Raw genomic sequence first — 21,596 nt, 5'->3', positions numbered from 1 at the left:
TTCATCTGAAAATGAAGGTATGACCGAATATGATACTTCCTATGGGGCATTGTTTGCTGCCTTCTGATAAACAATATAATGATACGGGCACACATTTATTGTCTATTTTAAGGTAGCTTTATCTGAAGAACAGCGTGCTGTCATTGTTCCGTTCGATCAACAGTAACTAGCACTAGCTACTGTTCAATTACTGATGTCAAGACACCGGGTCATAATGGAATTTCAGGCAAGTTTACTACAACATTTAAATGCTTACTTTCTTCTGCATTACTCCAGATTTTCAGAGTTGGTTTTGACCTGGACGGCTTTCTTATATCATCCACGAGAAGCTGCATAGTGCTAAATTCAAAATTTCCCGAAATGTAGACACTGTTAAAGTTTGCACTCTTAAGTACTCCTCAGAAAAAATGCTGGTGTTCAACAGAATAACTGGTATTGAGAATTGTAATTTTCGTAAAATTTGCTGTCTGCAAGGTCGCTCAATAAAAAAATACACTAATCTTGTTCCGGTTGCCATTACGAATTGGCAATGCACCAAATGCACTTAGCTACAGCGTTTGATAAGTTATGTTGGGAGCTTTGTTTAGATCAGGCAAGGAATGATCAATTTGACAGCTTCAGAAAGGCGAGTTGATTGGCTTTATTCAACAATAAAAGCAGGTTTGCCGAGTGACTGGGACGCCCCAGTCGGGAAGGCGCCTCGGTTTCAAGCAATAGTAGGTGGCAATGGCCCCCACGGCGAGGCAAACTGCATTTCCGGGCAAAGGGCAATAACCTGCACGACGAAATGAGAAACAGTCGCAACAGATCATCGTTCCCTTTCTGTTTGCACTTCTAGAGCATGGCACCGTTGGGTCCTATAAATATAATGGTGTGAAACCCAGCGTTGCGAGGCGCCACGAGGAAGGGAAGTAGGGGGTGCACGTCTACTTCAGTTGAAACTACGTATGTGGTGGCAGCGCGCGTTCATGCGGCGACCATATACGTAGTATCTTGAGGCCGATCTGCGTTGGGGGCAGAGTCAAGACGCGTTGACGGCTCGTAACTTTGTGCATACTGTGTGTTCTTGGCACTAAGTTTGCGTTTAAGCGGTAGACAGCACAGAGTGCACTTCGCTCACTGCTGCTGCCGCGCTAGCGCACGCCAACGTTTAGGCAGGGAGTGTCCGCCGTCATTGAGTGTGATGTGTTTGTTTGCTTTGCGCGCTGACACCATGCTTGTAAATTTAGCTAGCGATCGACTGTTTCCAAGTTGATAATGGCGATAAAACTTGTATCCTGACCTAAAAACAAATGCATCACCTTTCTGGCGAAGCGTATGCTTTTTTCAGCTACGTTGTACCACTCCCTATACATCGGCTTGCCTGGACATGACATGCTTGCACGAGCCCGTAGAACACTGTTTTCTTCTCACTCGTATACATTCTTTTCTAAACTTCATACGGACACGCTACCTGCTAAAGGCTGCTTAAGGTGTGAAGGTATCTTGAGCAAAGCGAGACCAAGGTAAAAGCGGGAGCCAACGTTTCGACAAGTCACCTTATCTTTTTCAAGGCGACACATGCTTTCCACGGCACAGATATAAAGGTAGGGTTCTTCTAAAGGGGAGAGGGGGTGAGGCGGGTACTTGAAGCAACGACCGAGGGTGTGTTTGCGGCTGAAGGTGTAGAAGTGAAAATAAAGTGCTATTAAAACTGCCAATCACACGGCCGTAATTGAGCGGGTCGTGTTTTTTCGTGGAAACGACCTGGACGACGGCAGGCGGATGGGGTGTTTCTTGCTTCGCTGTAGGTTGGTGAGCTAGCGTCCCTCTGAAACAGGCAATAAAAGCAGCTGCAGCAAATTGTGCTCGTGAAAGAAAAAACGCTAAAATGGAATAAATATATAAATAAAAACAGAAAACGGGGGAAGAAAAAAACAAACCACCCCGCAACCAAATCAACATAACTTAGGCTGTTGCCTATAGCTTGAAATTTAGCATAGCGAACAGATTCCAAAGCTCTTTGAAACGTTTCTGCCTGTTGTTTGCAATGTCTTGAACTTGTGGATGAGGTATGATTGACAGAGACAAGAACTTGACAAGAAGTCCTGAGAAACTTCACTGAGGGCAGCCGAAGGCTCCCCTATCAAGTTTGTTCTCCCGGCCCACGGCCGGACCGGGAGGTGGTGAATCTATGCGACGTCAGACCCCCTCGATGGCCTGTAGTTGGGGCGTGAATTCCTAGCTCTTCAGCAAGGCGTCCCACTTGGACTTGTATTGAAGGTCGGAGCCCGCGTTGTATGGGCGCAGCCAGAGCACGTAGTCGAAGGAGCAGCATGCGTGACCGCATTGGGAGCACGACTGCCGGAAGTTGGGATCTATCCAACTAAGCACACTGGGGGTGAGGCAGGATCTCGTGTGTAAGAGCCTGACAGTAACGGCCTGAGCCCTGTTCAGTTTCTGGATGGGGGGAGGTAATTTCCTCCAGCCGTTTCTGTAATGCGACGTAATTTGGTAATGGGCGGTAAGAGGATTTGGAAAGGGGAACTCCAGTAGGAGAGCCGGACCATTAGCTTGGGCGTGGTTCGTGAATTCACGCGCCAGACAGTTGGCCCGCTCCTTAGGGTTGCAACCCGCTTGGTTAGTTGTGTCGTTCACGTGCGCCGCGAACCACCCTATGCTATGAGCCCGTTTCTTCGCCCGTAGTAATACGAAAGGATCTGTTGACGATGCCGGCTGCGTGTTTAGAAACTAGAGCGGAAGAGGAAGCCCTGACCGCCGTGCGTGATTCGGAGAAACGAGGTACGATTTTCTGCATTTCTTCCGCGGAGCGGAATTTCGACTGCAAGATGTAGAGTTAGTTACTCAGAGTAATCGCGTGGTTAGCTGAAATGCTCAGAGACGGCATTAGGAAGCTTTCTAGCTTTGTCCGCGCGATGCCCCTTTAATATGACGCTTATTTATTGTCCCGTTTCATCAATATATTGTTTCTTAACGAAGGAACATACAAATAGTATCCAAATTAGTACAAATAACGCTAGTTTTCACTTCCTCCATCAATATTGGGGCTGGTTTTAATCTTATTGTCACTCGGGAGGTGCCTGCAGGATTTGCACCTGGGAAGATAACATGCTTTTTACCAGGGGGTATTGATCTTGGTTGACTTTTACGTGCAGTAACATGTCTTTATTGTTTTTGTTGCAACGATAGGTCACCCTTAGTACCACCGCGAACGCTTCTCTCAGATGTGCGTTAATTGATAATATTGGGTGGTATTTTCGCAAGACATTGTTTATGTCTGGGAGGTCATTCAATATTATGTTATAAAATGTCATATTGTGCTATAGGCTGTTTCTTAGCTATTTCCAACTGCCGCTCCAAGCTTCACGCAACGTCATAAGCTCTGTAGAGAGGAACTTGAGGAGGGTTTCTTTATGGTAGCATTCTTTAAGGTCCTTTAGGTGGTTGATACTATCGTTATCTTTCCTGCAGATGCTTCTTATTCGTATTGCTTTTCCGACAAAAATTCCTTGCTTGCACTGTCGCGGGTGATGACTGCTGTAGTCTAACTATTGCTGCGTATCCATAGGCTTTCGGTATAGGGTCGTTCTCAGTTTTTCATTTTTTATGTAGTCCGTTGGGTCGAGGAAGTTCATTTGACTAGGAGAATAGTGAGCAGGAAGCGGTTGCATGGCTACTTAAGTCGCTTAACACGCTTGTGGTGTGTTCCGATATCATAAATATGTAGTCAATGTAACGCTAACAGGTGTGGTGGTTTTAAAGCGTATGATTCTATCAGGTTTGACTCGAAGTGTCCCATGAAAATCCTGACATTCGTCGGAGCAAACTGTGTTGCCATGCTAGTGCTGAAAGTTTGCAGGTGGTGAACAGAATCGAATTCGAAATAGCCGAGTTAGTGAACTAACCTCGCGAGCCACAGGTAAATTTCAGGAGCGTGCGCTTGGGTATTGACTGCAAGGGATTTCGATGCGGCTTCATTTCCTTCACTCATGGGTATATTAGTGTAGAGGGCAGAAACATCTAAAGTGACTGGAATAGCGCGTTCGGAAAGAATTTGGTTATCGTTTATGCCGTCGATAATTCGAAGGATGTGCGGCATGTCTTGAACGAAAATTCGGGATGTTTGACAGGTGGTGATTTAACAGTTGAGATAAAGCTGGATAGGTGTGTTGTTATTATATACTATAGGCAGACCTTGGATTTCTGCTATAAATATTTCTTGTACGGGAGCCTAAAGTTTTTCAGGAACATAGAAGCGCCTGCTTTTTTCTTGGGAGTCATGAAGCGATATTCAGAGTGCGCCATTAGTTTCATGGACAGGGACTCCGCTATTGTGCTTTGCACAATATTGCTGTAGTGTGAAGTATGGTTAAAGGCAAGTTTTCGGTTATCAGTGTGACTGCTCAGTTGTTTCGGGGCCTCACTTTTGTACTTTTCGATAGACCAGATTACGATACTGCCGTGTTTGTCTATTCGTTTTAATATAATTTATTTCAGCGTGTTCTTTAAGACTTTGGTGCAGAGCAGGGGATAAGTTATTGCGTTTCTGGAGATGCCGCGTTCACTCTAGAATTTTCTTTGAGGCTAGCTTTATGTATAAATCAAGGTCTGGACACTGTTCGGCATCCGGTGTCCACATGCTAGGAAGTATCTTGGTGGGTGTCTGTGTCTTTGGTTACCGGTCGTCTCGGTGATGTCTTGGAAACTATAGGGCCCTAATTTATTAGCTAGAAGAACTGAATCCTATTTTGAGCATTTATGCCAACACTTTTAAAGACTATCTGTAGGCATATTTTCATACCATATTCTGAAGATGCGACTTTTGACATGCTGCTATTTATGGGGATAAACCTTTTAGAAAAAGCTTCTATGCAAGATCGAAATGCAGAATTAATGGTATCTTCGCAGTCGCATTTTATTTAGGTGACTCCAAGGGTAAAAGCCTTTATTATCAAAATTTCCAACTTGAATGGCGTCGATTGTTGAAGTGCAAACTACTGCTATCCTTTTAGGGCAATGTTTACTGCCATACATATACAGTGAATACATTGCATTGTTTTTCTAGACGGAGCCATGGCTGCTTGGGTAGCTAGATATAGAAGTTATGTGTGGCCGTATTATATTTGTTATTATTATCATGAAAGAATCAAGCGATGGTTGCGTAATAGTTAGATCCCGGGGATGCTGCGCCGATGAGCCTAGGTTCAAATCACAACACCAGACGCACTATATTTTATAAGAAGTAGGGCAAATCTACTGTGCAAGAACCCGACCAATGACAGGGCTAGTGTGACATGCAGAAACACGGATGTTATGCAAAGAAAAGCTTCGCTTTAAAAAAATGTGTATTTCGTACAGCTAATTGTCGTGACATTCACGAATAACGCACTGCCACACAAGTGACGTACAATTTTTTTTTTCTTATTTGGTGAACCACGGGCCAGGGGAGCAAGTCAAACTTCGAGCAGCACGGTAGCGGTGAGCACAGTTCAATGGACGAAACAAACGTGACTCTTTGCACACGACTCGTCGTATGTTCCAGCGTAACCAATAGTGCTCGCCTAAGTTCTCGCACGCTATCTAATAAAAAATATTCTTTTGCTATAAATTCGCAGAGAACATTCCAGAAATAACCTATCAAGAAAGAGGCGTCTTGCACATATCGATAGCTTTGTAACAGTGTCTAGCTGGCAAAAAACTGTCGGAAAAATAAACAATATACACGCACAATATTCTTTGCAGCGAACAGTAAAGGCATAAGGGTGTTGTAGAAAGAACGCATTTGATAGCGTTGTTGGAAAGTCGAGCAAACTGCTTTAAGCGGCCGGCCTATTTTGGCGTCTCCAGTGCGTCAAAATAACGCAGTATTATTGCGTTTCCACTGAAAGCGGAAGGAAACACGCACTCGCCGAAAGTGAGTGCTCACCCTTTAGCAGCCGTCATTATCTATTCGAAAGCTGCTTTCTTCGTAACATAATCTGTGAATAAAATCTTTACATCTTGCGCTGTATCCGAACTAAATGGCTTGACTATATTCGCGACCCATTGCCCATCGAATGGGTAACAGGCTTCACCTTTTCTGTCAAGGCTCTTTTATGCTAGCTTCTGATTCCGTGTATGCATGCAACGCTGCGCCAAGGCGTGGTCTTATACGAACGGTGGCGTCTTGTCCAGTGTTTTGCTTATGGCCGCCGAGTATCCTGCGCACATTGCTAGAAAATTTTATACTAACTTTCGCCTCTCTGCTTTGCTGTACACAGAGTGCGCCCGGATTTCATATGCAGCCGTGACGTTTTGAAGCTGTTTCTCCGCACTCCTTACTTGGCTAAAGATGAGTGGCGAGTGGCAGCACGTCGCTTCGAGGGCGTCGTGTACCTGCGCAACGTTCTCCCGAAGACGGAACAAGATCGACGTCGCCGTACCCAAGATAGAAAGGCAAACTGGAGCAGCAGGTTTCGATAACACATGGTCTCATGTATGTGTATACCACAATCGAGCATGCGACGATCTTGTCATGTTCCCGGCCAGCGTAACTTTCCTTGCAAACTGCACGCGAAAGAAAATTATGAAGGAAAGAGTAACTAGTAAAAAGTCTGCAAGTAGTCACTAGTTGCGACGACTTCCTACAAATTCTTTGTCGTAAATAAATAACCTTCTTTGCATTTCAGGTCTATATATTAAACTACGCACTTAATTGGGTAAACGTTAAATCACTTTGTGCTTCAGGGATTCCTGCATTTATACATTTTACGTTGGTCCACATCAGTGCTCAGTTCCTGTTTCACCAACCTATCAGAGTCGATTATTCAGCTGATACGGCTTACTATATGTAGCATTTCGCTCAAAACAGGCGGCACTTGCTTCTTTCTCTGGTGAATGGAGTTAGGAAATTCTTTTGAAGTTCAAAACTATTATGGCATACCTATATTGAAGCTTGAATATTTCCAACGCAGGCCAAAGAAACTTGTGCCCGATGAGAATGCCGACGAGACGCAGACATACCATGCCGTCCTCCACAGCCAGCTGGGTGCTCACAAGATCATCTTTGAGGCTGAAGTGATGGCAGTCGACAATTCTCAGGAATTTACCAAGTCCGGCCTGAATCCCTACGTGGAATTCAGAGCATGCATCGATTTTCACTGCTTTAAAGATGGAGAAAAATACCTCAGGTAGGCACCGATGACAGCATCCCAGTTTCTGCTTGGATGCGTTGCTAGGGCATGCCAACAAGCAGTAAGAAATCGTGAGACATTTATCCTTTTCTTGTGCTTGTGTACCCTTACTATGTACCACGTACCACCTCGACCAAGATGCTGATCGTAAGGTTTGGATGTGTTACGACGTGCGGAATTTTAATGCACTAAATTTGCTCCACAAGAGCCTCGTCAAATGTTACATTTTTAAAGCTGGCGTGCTTCCCTTGCGGTCAGGAGAATATTAAATCACAGAAGCTATGGTCAAGGAAAGAATTATTTAAGGTATTTATCAATCGAACAACTTGTGCTATGCAGATAACTATGTGTGCACATTGGTGTCCACCACCATCCCGTAGGATAGACGTACGGGTGAGAGCAGGACCAGCGGTGAATATTTCTTGGTCTGGCGTGCTCTGCTATATTTCCTTTTGAATACAGTGACCTTAAACAGACAGCGTGTTCACCGCCTTACGTGACCCTACGAACACAAGATTGGCTCCTCGCACTTAGAGGTCTAATATCTAGCAAACCTTCTAAGTGCTGCCAATTAGTTCTAAAGTTTACGAATTCGAGTTTGTTCAAAAAGTTCACGAATGTTGTGTCAAATTTTGGGACAGATACTGTTGGCGGTACTTTTTCGCTAGTCAGTCTCCGACGATATTCTTTAAAATTATCTGCCGGTGAAAACGCACCGAAGTAATTCTTTCAGCTTTACTGAAATGAGTTCCGACCACAGGTACAAGTCTCTCAAATGGTGGGCACACGCCCGGCTGGCTGGTGCATCCAGACTAGTGTGCGGCTCGTGCAGCGAAAGTGGCACGGTGAAACATATCGAGGAGCTGAAGATCTCTGGCATTCCTTGAATGACGAAGGTCAGTGACGCTCCTTTTCAACGTAACTAGGCTCCATGCAGTCACAATCAAATGCACTTTGAAACCTATCCGTACCAGGTGTCTTCCCTGCAAACACTGTATTCGACAATGAGTCCTCTAATGGTTTTTGAAGCTCGAATCGGGAATAACCGCTAGTCCGAACTACATGTTTTATAGAACTAATAGCGTCTTTACGCTTCAGTGCCTTATGCTTAACTCATAAATTTGAGTAACAATATAGATTAGCAGTCACAGGCTAAGAATGAACACTGTTTCTCTGTAGTTTCTTTAGCACATTGTGCCCCTACTGTTATGTCCGGTTATGTTAGATCATTCTACGAGATATATACCGAAGGCATGTTTTTGGAAAGCTAGCTGGGAAACTGCCTGGGCATTTATTCCTGACATCCAATGATTTAGATATGAGCGTGACCGCTAGGGCAGCCGTCATGGAGAGTCGGCAGAAGAACATGTCTGGTCTACGGAGCAAGGAAGTGGGTTATCGGGCTTAAATTTTATGTTACCTCATTGTGCCTCTGCATTTCAATAAACGTTTTCCACCAATGATCCAACATCTTATACCATCTACACAAATGAACGTTACTAAACGTTAAGCCATTCAGACACAAAATGAGTGGCAGCATCGCCACTGGGAAAATTGTTGCTGCTGTAGATGCGCCTCTATTGCAAGGAACACGTGTCAATGAGCAGGTGCTATGTCAAGACAACGTCGGAGGCACTCGAACGTAGCAGAATTTATTGCAGCGTCTTACCGATGACGTGATATTGCTGTTGAGGAACATCTCAACTCTTTGTAAGCTTAGCAGTTGTTTCACACCAAGCTGTTGTTGGAGGTCCTGCTGCGGTTGCGAATAATAATCATAACTTATTATTTGCCGCTGCCACTAAAAAAAATCATCGTGAATATCACACTACGTGCCAGAAAATTGCAAAGGAAAGTCTCCTAGCAGAAGTTTGTCGCCAAAACATCTTTTATTAAGATGCTGTCTGCCGTATTGCCAGTAATTCTTTTTCATCTATGGGTCCGAATTATACCACCCAGTTCTATATTGAGTACAAAACTTGTACCACATTTTCTCTACATCAGCACGCATGCATAGCACAGCTTCCACATACTGAAGCAGTGTGGCATTTAAGTGGAGCGTGAAGTTTCTGGATACTGAGAGGGCACATTCCTGAACAAGTACAGGTGTTCCTGTATGATGACGTGCGCACGTTACATCCAAATGCCGAGGCGCGTTGCAATGACTTTTGTATCATTCAGCAGCGCGCCATAACAAGTCACGCGCATCTCTGATCGTCGTACAAGCACACCGAAGCCGTCGCACCTGCGGCTCATCCCTGATGGACTGCAGCCACAGTTTTAGTTCGTGCACTCTCAATTCCGCAGTCGCATACAAAGGAGCAAAGTACCGCATGGTTAGGGGTACGGTTAGCGTAGCCTGCTTTTGAGGCACAGGTTCGCCCAATAAATGGCTGGTTTCGACAATCAGAGTTTTGATGTCTTCTTCACCGTCACTATCACGTGACAATATGTTGGGTGCCTGGGCACAGGCGTGCAGAGGGTAACGAGCTTGTGTTACGTTTTGCGCCAGGCGTGTCGAAAGGATCAGACAAGTTCCGGGTGAACGACGTTTATTAACCCATGCTTGTGTGTTGAGGCTCGGCAAGAAAGAGAGGGCCGCTAGCAAGGGGCACTCTGCTTTTAACACTTAGTGGCGCATGCGTACTTCGCAGAGTGCTCTTATCAAGATGAGCGCCAGCCGACACAACACCACCTCTCCTTTTAATGGAGCACACAGTCACTCCGAGTACAGCTTAGAATCTATCCGGTGGGTGACGATTTCGCATGGGGTGGCGTCTTGCCTCGGCGGGTGCTGGTGATGCCTGTTGCGCAACCGGAGTTACCATGGGCGGTTGTGGACTGGAAGGAACTGGTGCGCCTGCAGTCTCAGGATAAACCAGGAACTCGCTGGTCGTAACTTCGCCAGCTGTTCCGTGCCTAGGGGTAACGACCTCTACAGGCCTCTGTAGCAGCTGATCCTGGTGACAACGCCAGGTGAAGGTGCCCTTCGGGGTGGTTGCACGTACTTGGAAAGAGACAGGTCCTGTTTGAGCAACAATCACAGCAGTAGCCAACTTTGGTTTTCCAGAATAATTATGTGCTAACACGCTGGCGCCTACCAAGAAGTGACGTTCGCGACACGGACGACTTAGTGCCTGGGTGCACTGTTTGTGTGCTACTCTTTCCCCCACGGAAGGCTTTACGGTATCTAGCCGACTGCGGAAGCGTCGTCCTAGGAGCAATGCCGCTGGTGATTCACGCGTCGTCGCATGTGGAGTGTTGCGATACGACAGCAAAAATTTCTGCAGCTTTACCTGCAGTGTTCCTCCTGTGCCATCTTTGCGCAACGCATTCTTTAAGGTCTGGATGAAACGCCCTGCCACCCATTGGAGCGGGGGTGGTAGGGAGCCGTGAGGACGTGCCGCGCTTCCATTGCCTGCACGAAGTGCTTGAACTGCTGCGAAACAAACTGAAGTCCATTATCAGAAGCAATTGTTTGAGGGAAACCAAAACGTGCGAAGAGCTCGGTCAAACAACGAATCGTGCTTTCTGTAGTCGTCGATCTTATTTCGAAAACCTCTGGCCATTCAGAATGTGCGTCGACCACCACTAAAATCATGGTATTCTGAAAAGGTCCCGCAAAGTCTACATGAACACGCTGCCATGGTGAAGTCAGCCATGACCACGGGTGAAGAGGTGCGTTAATTGGAGCGTTACGTTGCTCTTGGCAACTAGCCGAGCTTCTGATACGAAGTTCGAGGTCCGCCTCAAGAGTTGGCCAACACACGTAGCTGCGTGCTATTTCTTTGCTGCGCACGATGCCGGGATGGCCGTCATGGAGTTCGTCCAGAACGAACCCTTGCAGCTTTGCAGGCACTACTCTTGCGCCCAGCATGACGAATCCCTGATGCACCGTCAGTTCGTTGCACCTGCGAAAAAAAAAAAAAGGCTTCAACTGTTCATCCTTGATCGACGCGGGCCATCCCACATTTGTGAATTCCTTCACTTGACAAAGAATTCGATCTTTACATGTGGCAGCCACGATATCTCGACTAGACACAGGCAACGAGTGCAATCGCAGCGAATAAAATGTTTCTTTTGTTTCTTTGGTGTCCGCTTCAAGATCTGGCAGCGGCAGACGCTAGCAGAAATCAGCTTCCGCGTTCTCGCTCGATTTCTTGATTGTACGAGTAGGCTGCCAACGTAACGGCCCAGCGTTGCAAACGAGCAGCCGCGATGGTGGGAATCCCGGTTGACGGGCCCAATATTGTTTCAAGAGGCTTATGGTCTGTGACGAAGGTGAATGAGCGCCCATAAAGATAGAAGTGGAACTTCTTTACACCGAATATGACTGCTAACGCTTCTTTCTCCAGTTGACTATTTCTTTTTCGCTTCAGATAGCGTTCGTGAAGAGTAAGCAATGGGCCGTGCCCTTGAGTCATCGTAGCCATGAAATAGGACTGCTCCTACACCATACTGAGACGCGTCGCATGACAACCTAAGTTGTCTTTCAGGGTCAGAGTGTGTGAGCGTAGGTGGTTGTGCCAATAGCGCTTTCACTTGGTTGAATGCTTTTCTAGCATGCTCGTCCCAGTGCCACGCTACCTTTTTTTGCAGAAGTCTTAAAAATGGTTGAGCTATTGTTGCTAACTGGGGCACGAACTTGCTGTAATAGTTGACAATGCCCAACAAAGACTGAAGCTGCTTTGATTTCGGCTCCGGTGCCTGGAGAAGTGCGTCAACTTTATCTGACAATGGGTAAATGCCTTCAGCGCTGATTTTGTGCCCAAGGTAGTGAAGTTCGCTTTGAAAAAACGAGCACTTCTCTTTCTTTACCCTGACACCTCGGCTTTGAAGACGCTCCAGCAGCGCTTCGAGATCAGCTATGTTTTCTTCTAGTGTTTTTCCAGTTACCAAAATATCATCTAGGTAGCAGCAAACACCTTTGAGGTCCTTCAACATCGTGTCCATTAACTTTTGGAAAATCCCCGGCGCGGAAGCGATTCCAAAAGGTAATCGGTTGACGACAAGCAATCCCTTGTGCGTGTTCAAGGTTAGGTATAAGCGAATAAGTCATCGACCTTCGGCAACTGGTAACGTGTGACGTGAAGGCTCGGATTCACTGTCACCTTATAATCGCCACTGAGGCGTATGCCACCGTCTTTCTTGATAACGGGTACCACTGCCGTTGCGTAATCTGATGTGGTAACGGCCGTTATGATGCCCATTTTTTCCATCTTCGAAAGTTCAAGCTCAACCGCCCTTTGCAGTGCAAACGGCACGTTTCTTGCTTTGAGAAACTTGGGTGCCTGATTAGGCTTGAAATACAGCTCGGCCCTTTCTTCTGTAATCATGCCTAACTCATCTTTAAATAGAGAGTCGTACTTTGCGATCAAAGCGTGCAGCCTTTCCTCTAAACAAGAAAGAGGCATCTCTGACCTTGGCAGATGGTGGACGTTCCAGATTTTGCTCCACTCCAGCCTAATTGCCTGAAGCCATTCCCGACCCAGCAACGATGGCCCCTCCTGGTCGACGACGTATAGAGGAAGGCTCGCCGTGCTGCCACCGTGCTGCACCTTGACTTGTAGGACGCCTTTTGGTATCACCAAGGCTCCTGTATAGGTGCGGAGCTTCCCTTCTGTCGGGTTGAGCCTGGCTGATGAAATTGTCGATATTGTTTGAAAGACATGACTGTGACGGCGGCACCTGTATCTAGCTACATAGGGACTGTCACATCATTTACTTTCATCGGTACCATGATGGGATCAATACTGGGAGCAGATACGCCCTTTACGGCTACCACTGCCGAGCGGGATACCACCGATAACGTTTTTACAGTGTCCTTGATGGGCGTTTCCCACGCGACGTGCCGGAGGTGCTACTGCAAACTCGTTGTAGGTGCCCCCTTTAGCTGCACTTATAGCATTTGTCATTTACGTGGGGACACGCTTTGCCGGAATGTTTCGGCGACCCGCAGCGAAAACATGCCTGCGACTTGACACTCGAAGTCGCCTGTACCTTATGCACGGGGTTGGCTGTAGACACACCTGGACGGGCTTCCGCAGTGCTTTTCGTTGCCGCCTCCATAGCCACAGCGCGCTCTACCGCTCTCTGAAACGTAAGCTTGCTATCCTCCGTGAACAGCACTCGCTGTATATCCTCTCTTAACAAGCCGCAGACGAAGCGATCCCGGAGGGATTCATCTAACGTGCATCTAAAATCACAGGCTCGTGCTAGCTTCCGTAGCTCGGCAACGTAATCAGAAATGGACTCGCCTTCGACTTGCTGCCTCCTGTGGAACTTTGCTCGCTCGCCAATGACCGACTGTTTCGGCGACAGATGGTCCCCCAGCGTCTTCTTTAGTACCTAGAAGCTCTTGGCTGAAGGCAGCTCCCGGGCAACCAGCTATTTCAGAAGACTGTAGGTGCTGGGGCCTATGATGCTCAGGAATGCATGTACTCTGTCACCTTCGGGAACGCGGTTGACGATAAGAAACGATGTCAGCCGTTCTTCGTACGACGCCCAGTCATTCGTGGATACGTCGAATAGTTCCATCTGGCCCAGTTGAGCAGCAGACTGCATCGAACCTGCACTGGCTTCTTCGTTCATGATATCAGCCGGCGAAGAAAAGAAAAAGCAGCACTCTTCAATCGTCGATACTGAACAGAGGCTGAATGACGAGAACACTTGCCTTCCTTGACGGTGCGCAACTCTTCGAAATTTCATCTTCGTCGCCATGTGTTACGTTTTGCGCCAGGCGTGTCGAAAGGATCAGACAAGTTCCGGGTGAACGACTTTTATTAACCCATGCTTGTGGGTTGAGGTTCGGCAAGAAAGAGAGGGCCGCTAGCAAGGGGCACTCTGCTTTTAACACTTAGTGGCGCATGCGCACTTCACAGAATGCTCTTATCAAGATGAGCGCCAGCCGGCACAACAGCTTGCAAATGAAATAGGGACTTCTATAGCAACTTCTATATCAACTAAGCCTCGCAATTCATAACGGCCACATACTGGAAGCCGTCCTGCGCAATATTAGCACTTGTGGAATGGGCGCGCAATCCCTGAACAAGCTCCATGTAATTCAGCCACTTTTTGAGAATTCACTATGTTAACAAAATCGCGACTATCTGACCTCCTTTTTTGCCCCTTCAGAATAAGGAGCACATATGATAGCTCAGCACGATGCGTTGGCGGGCTAGTCGGTGCGAATCCATGAAAACATTGTTTAGCACAAAACAACAGACACATGAAAGACGACAGCACAATCTTTCTAGCATACAAATTACAAGTTCCCGTGAATCCAAATTTTCTTGGCCCAGAACCTTTCTTTGAAACCAGGACGGTACTTAAGTTTGTGATTGATATATTTGTAGCCATTACTCAATGCAGAGGGTATTGCTGCGAGCGTATTCTATTGTACAGCACGTTCCTCCAGGCCCTTGTGCTCAAGGGCCTCAATGGGGTGGTAGTGCTGTTGGAAGGGACGCATATTATTGCGTTTTCACTTTCTCTAATATGTTTCGCTTCGATCGCCCCACTTCACTCTCCCCGGACAATATTTTCCTACTTGTATGTTTTACGTAACTCAAAGCGGCATCTACACAGCCACGTTAAATCTGGGACTTGTCGCTCACCGCATCATCGACTTCCCCATACCATTTTTTGGCGCTCTTTGTCCATTCTTGGTCCTTGTGTCGAAAATCTCCGTGCGTCATCATCACCATAACAGACTCAACAGCGTTTCAGGGAACCTATTTTCGCTGAAATACTAGTGCCCGGACTACAAATTCAGCGCATTATAGCATTTTATAGAGTCCGGTGAGTGCTACATGACGTCAAGAATTATTGCTTTAGACCGTTTGCCAAATGTACGTAGGTGGTAGAATCTTTGACTGCCTTCGGTGCTTTACTGGCATACCCATAGATTCTGTTTTTCGCCGAACGTTTTATTTATCGTTTTATTGTTCGCCGCAGGACGAGCCTTCACGCATTTGAAGTTTATCGAATCCTCTTGACGATTGTATAACAAAAGAATCTCGTCTGCAATCAGACTCCATGCCAAACGCAAATAGTGGTGTACTTTGCTTTTTTATTAGGTTGAGTGCAGTAATCTTCTCTTGTAGACAACTTCTAGCTTTGTTTAATTTCGCATTAAAATTTTCTCTCACTTTTTATCACCAGACAACGCACGACAAGCATCTTGCGAGTTGATACGAAAGGGTATGCGTGGTTGAGTATACACGCAAGTTAGAGGCGCCATGAGATGGCGCTAGCTCAACGCTGACCTTGCCTTACAAACGTACCTCGGCCATTGCCCTTCATCGTCTAATTTTAACTTGAGGAATTATTGCACAGAGTGGCACATGTCGCACGATTATGTCAGTTTTTTAGTAATACTGTCAAGACGAAATCAACTAAGCGGTCTAGTGCTCCAACCAATTCCAGAAGTCAAGTCTTACTGGATCAAGCGATTGGCGGCTATTAGGAAGTTCTAATAAACTTCCCTTCGACGCCCAATCAAGTCAAATAAAGATGAGGTTGTGCTAACGTGTATCGTGAGTCGCGCTATGTTCTCATACAACGCGGCAGCTACAGGGGCAGAGAAAGAGGCTCTTTATAAGACAGATTTTTGCCGGCACATGTACAACCGCTAGCATGCTACTCTGTATAGGGATGGAGAAGGGGATTAAAATTCTAGAGGAGGGAGAAAAGTGAATAAAAAAAATACGAAATACGCCAGTGAACGCAATAATATTTATAGGTGACATGGCAGGTAAATTTTAATTTCTTCTATATGAAATAGTTAATGTTTAAGCTTTCCGATTAAGCGAATTTTTGATAGGTATTTCAACAATAAATCCGAAACCCGACGCTCTTTCGGAGGGCCGGGCTTTAGAACTAAGTTTGTGTGGAACGTCATGTCCATTTGTCAATCGAAAAAATTGCCTCTCGTCGCGGTACGCAGGGCATTCAAGTAATGTGCTCCACTCTCTGTAAGCTGTAAGTTATCGCAGTAAGCAGCAAGTGTACGCCCTATGCGTTCCAGACATTTGTTCGTGTATGCCACGTTCAGTCGATGACGATGGTACAATGGCACCAAACGGCAGCTGTTCTCTGTTTCAGTCTCGCGTTTTGCCCTCTGTTTTCTTCTTCTAGCATTACTGGACGGAAGAGGAATGCATGCGATTCTGCGATAACGTTCTCTTTTATCAAGGAACATGTTCGGGATGATGAAAGGTCAGTGAAATGTATGAACTTTACTATGGTGTATTTGGCCGGTTGTTTTTAGCGCTTGAGGGCACTCTGACAGTGCACACTGCCCCTATTCGACTAGTCGAAGTCCGCCTCAATCAATAAATTCCATCGGAGCGCCAGGCTCCACATCAGAGCACTACATGCTGCTCTCAACTCGAAGCGCGTCCTTGACTTTGCAGAGTTTCGGTGAGGTAGCTTCTACAACTTCTGTTGTAAGCAGAAACAAGGACAACAATCATGTGAAGATTTGTCAAGACATCGTGTTGATATATAAGGCGGCGTCCGTGCTTCGCAATATCAAACCAGGGAGAGAAGCGCTGACTGAAGTTGCGTCGTAGGTTCAGTTGTCCAAAGTAGGTATACGGTTTAACTCCGTTAACAAAAGCGCGCAAAAAATATACCACGTGAATTCTAAATACAGATGTGTAATGTAACAGCCCTTTACCTCATACGTACTACGTACGCCAGTTCATTGTCAAATAATACGCTGATATTTTATAGTTTTCATACTCCACGAGGGTGCACTCACAAGGGTGTCTATCGCTCATTTTAGGAGTGGCCCTGGCCACATTTGGAAACAATCCGTTTTTATTGTACAACAAATTACCGACTAGCACTTTTTAGAACACACCTCTTAGGCGCCCGTTCCTGCGGCGAGTGTCGGCGTCTTCTTCGTCCCTCGTAACCGAGCGAACAAGCGTAGTGATGGAGGAAAGTGAACCCGAAGCGCAGCGAGCGATGAACGATGGTGATAGTGAAGAGCGTGAGCAGGAAAGCGGAGGTTAAAGGTGCATCGTGACCACGTGACGGCAAGCGGAGTAGGACATGCCGATAGCAGAAAATTCTAGTGCCGTGCAAGACGCGTCCTGTGGCGACGACGGCTCCGGGCGGCGCTAGAGTAGCACGCGTTGTTCTTATGGAAACAAAGCGCTGCATGCGCGGAGGTTTGTCTGCGGCGGCTGCTGCGAATTTGGCCCACGCGTCACCCACACGCTGCCTCTCGTGAGCTTCGGAATAATGAGGCAGTCAAGCCAAACTTCACTCCGTTTAAAACATACCGCATGAGATAGATTCTCCGTGCCCGCCAATGAATCATATATAAAGCTGCGCTGAAATTTCTCATTAGGAAGTATCGTAATAGTTGGTGAATTTTACGGCGAACCAATCCATTACAACTTCTACATTTTTTAAGGTAAACCTACAGCCTTCAGTGTTACATAAATAGCTCAGGTAACGTGTTGAAAAGAAGGTATTGCGGACCTGCAGTGCTTACGGTAGTTTCTGCACCCGTGGTTGACCCTCATGAAAGACGCGCTGTAGATATGGCGTGCAGGCCTATTCCTACTTTGTCACCCAACCGATGCTGTTGCGGCAATCACGTTGTGAATGGCTTTAAAGTTAAATACACATTGGTGCGCAACTTGCCACCCGACAAACTTATCGTGTATTGGAGGGCTTCTCTCATGCTTGTAAAAAAAATTTTGTGAAACACGTATTGATAAAATGAAAGCTGTATCGGGAGCTTGTCATCTTGCTCTACAATATCCTCACTGACCCTGTTCGTCTAATTACAACATTTCAGGGGTTGGATAATTATTAAGACTACTTATGTAATTAGGCGAAAAGCAAAGATTAATCGGAATATGCCCAAGCGGCTGCCAGAATTACTTTGGTTCTGCCCAGCTTCATGGCATTTGCATAAATTCAAGTTGGCCTCAAGTTACGTGGGGCTGTCGGTATACTTTCACAGCCCAAAAATGCTACAGGAATTCTGGGAATTGTCTACTAATACATAAACATCATTTGGCTCGACCATTACTTAGATTTTGCTTACTTGTTTTTCCTAGCTTATGCATGTCCACCTATAGTTTTTTTTTCAGTGACAAAGAAATATCCTTGTACTGAACGGTGTGGAAACGAGTTTCAGGAAACTGCATGACCCCTTCGAAGCGATCATAACCACTGAGCCAGAACACTGGCACAATCGGTTTCACCACAGCTCCTTTTTCCTGTTTGAATTATTCTTTTATTTTCTGTTATGACATTGACGCGGCGACGGTGACATGACCAGCTCTTTCTCCATGACGACAGCAATCATTCATTGTTATTATTACATATCTCAATCAGTTATTCTTATTATTATATGAGGCACACACTCAGGAGGATGCACGCGCCCGTAATTCGAGATAGGAGCTTTCAAGGCAGCCTGACGAGAAAAGTTTTCTCCGATCAGTCGTATTTCTGATTTGGTTTCAATTGTTCCTTATCGCTTTTAAAGATATTAATCACCTGCAGTTTCGCTGTTATAATGATTAGATGTCTTCGCAAATTACACGTTTTTTCGTGCGAGTACAAGGCATTACATTTTTTGCGTGAGACAAATTTAAATTAGTCGCCGAAGAATGCTTACGCATTACAAAACAGAAAGTGTTGCAAGCACGCCAGTATTTCTGCGCCGCACTTTAGGCGTGAACAACAGGGAAAGCCGAAGAATACAATTGAGAGAAAACAAAGTGGTGTTCTTTCTCTTTCGCTCCTATGGGGCAGCTGCTCCCCGTGTCCCTAATCTCAGTTCAGGCTGACTGCAGCTCAAGTCTATTCCGCGCTGCCGCAAACCCGACCTTAAATATGGGCTCTAGAAGCGGGTTAGATGACTAAGCTGCACAACTCTAAAACTGCTGGACGTAGTCTATGTTAAGACATGTTACTAGTAGTTTGTAGACCACATATTCATGGAGAAAGTTTAAAACGTCGCTTGTTCCTGTCGATAGGCGTTTACGTTGGCAAGGCCGCATGTAGTGCTAATTTGAGGGAATACATATAGCGATAAAAATTTACGTGTTTTGAACCCATTATACAACTTATGCCAATGACTGGTTTGCACTCAAGTGTTTTTGAACCTTTTTCTTTAGGCATGAAACAGGTCAAGTCTTTCAAGAGCCTCTTGCCTCTTCGGCTAGTTGTCGAAATTCACCACCGTTATATTGTATAAATGTTTTCTTCTTGACCATTGTAATATTATAACGAAGGAGCAATGTTACAATAAAGTACCGTAAACATGTATATTACAAAGAAGCACTCTCCAAGAAAAATTGTGAAAATTCGCGCCTTCTCTTGATATATAGCCCAATGAGTTAAGTGGTTCATTGCGTTGAAGTGTGATAGAAGGGCAAAGGGGCAATGACCGCCGATCGCTGGTATGTGTAAATATTGAATTAGGCAGTTGTCAATTCATTTCGAAATATCGCCCAATAACAAAAATAATAGCTCCGAGGACATCAAAGCCCTCCTAATCAGTTGTAAAATGAGAAATCAATATCGTTCAATCGAACGGCGCTAAGCGGCCCTATGCGTTCCACTCTTAAAGGGGGCCGCTCAAGCGTCCTTCAAATTCATTTGGCCTTACCGAGGCGCAGTTACTACGCAGGCGAGGGTGACGTGGCTTCACAGCGATGCCTTCTCGCGCAGCACCAATATACCCGTTGTGGTTGCTCAGTGGCTATGGTGTTGGGCTGTGACCACGAGGTCGCAGGATCGAATCCCGCCCACGGCATCCGCATTTCGATGGAGGCGAAATGCGAAAACACCCGTGTACTTAGGTTTAGTTGCACGTTAAAGAACCCCAGGTGGCCAGATTTCCGGAGCCATTCACTACGGCGTGCCTCATAATAAGAAAGTGGTTTTGGCACGTAAAAAACCATATTTTTTTAACACCACGATGTTGCGTGAGGAGAGGGCGGATCGGCATACACCTCTGTATAAACCATCGCAACACCTGCTGCGCTAGCGCGGCAGTAGGTGTTTCTTTTCGGCCGTTTTCCTCCATCAAGGCGAGCTCATGACGTGGCGTCGCAGGCAGTTGGAATTTAGGAGCCGTTTTTCGCTTGTCCGGGCGAAAGACGCTGGCTTTTTTGCTCAATGGGCCATTTGAAGCATTCGCGTCGGAAGGTCCACTTGTTTAATATTCTCAAATATTTTTTGTGATACCCGAGGAATGTCTTACCCCTTTTGCCTTGCGTTTCTTTCCTTTTCTATAAGGACTTACCTTTTCAACGTCGCAATGGAGAATGAACCAAGCCAGTCATCAAGACGGAAAGTTCAATGTAGGCGCCTTCAGAATCCTTCACGTATTCCAGTGCTGCCCGACTAATACCTGCGATCTATGGTAACTGGCAAATCCACCAGTTAATACCCAACTTCCCGACTTCGGGCCACATATACGTTTCTTGAAGACACCCCACAGAAGCCACGTCCTTCATCACAGCCATCTGTCGAGTGCCTCTGTATGGACTCTATTTTCATCTGCTGGGCGAAACGGCTGTTTACATCTGGTGATTTACTCAACAGAATACGTGCATGGTCGCTATTTATCAATGGCGCGACAGAATTCATGACCAATATTTTATCAGCACGAGCATACATCATGCTTCTGTGTCATCATCCTTTTATGTCAAATAAATGAGTATTTTTGTCAGTACCGTATCCGTCTAAAGGTTCTCAGAACCGACAAGCCGAGTCCGTCTATTCCCCGCGTTGTTCTTGCTAGCCGCGTAGCGATGGTCTGGACTTGGGCAGCCCTGACGCCATGCGATTGCAAGGGACAATCTCGCGACCACATACCCACTTCTCAGTTGTCATAGTACGTGACGCTTGCTGTTGTAAGGATGTTCAACTTCATGTCGGTCAGCACCACTGATGAGCGATTTCAGGGCTAATCGTCAACATACACAAAGACACCCAAGAACATTGGCGGCCGTACAGCTGCTTCAGTAGCCTAACCGTAAAGCAGCTAGCACGTAATCCGGTTTATTTGCGTTTGGCTGCGACATGCGTGAAGTTGTCTTTTGTCTACTTCTCTTTCGCTATTCCATAAGAACTCTTTAGGTTTGAAATAAGGCATTTCACTCATGCATTGCATAAACTCATCCTTTCATTTCCTATGATTATAACTGAACAAAGAGCCACTTAATTTCCAGCGTACTTCCCGCTCTCAGCACAGTTGCACAGCACAGTCGCAGTTTCGTCCGAAAGGCGTATCAATTACGATAGCAAATTAGCAGAACGCCACACGAAGCAAGGTTTTATCGGTCGTATCTGCTTGTAATCATTTGCTTGCTAACTACGTTAACTAAAATGGTCTCAGCACGTTCAGCAAACCTAAACGCATCACACTCAATGACCATGGAC

General features: G+C 46.1%; 1 long non-coding RNA gene across 1 annotated transcript; it reads left to right on the top strand.

The window, feature by feature from the left end:
* Positions 1–6,972: 6,972 nt before the first annotated feature.
* Positions 6,973–20,824, top strand: LOC129382342 (uncharacterized). Its single transcript, XR_008610422.1, has 4 exons — positions 6,973–7,169; positions 7,933–8,068; positions 16,311–16,391; positions 20,448–20,824. It is a non-coding gene; the product is annotated as an uncharacterized lncRNA (long non-coding RNA).
* The last annotated feature ends 772 nt before the right edge of the window (positions 20,825–21,596 follow it).

Source organism: Dermacentor andersoni, chromosome 6 (assembly GCF_023375885.2).
Source record: "Dermacentor andersoni chromosome 6, qqDerAnde1_hic_scaffold, whole genome shotgun sequence".
NCBI classification, from domain to species: Eukaryota; Metazoa; Arthropoda; class Arachnida; order Ixodida; family Ixodidae; genus Dermacentor; species Dermacentor andersoni.
This window is presented reverse-complemented; position numbering and strand designations above follow the sequence as displayed.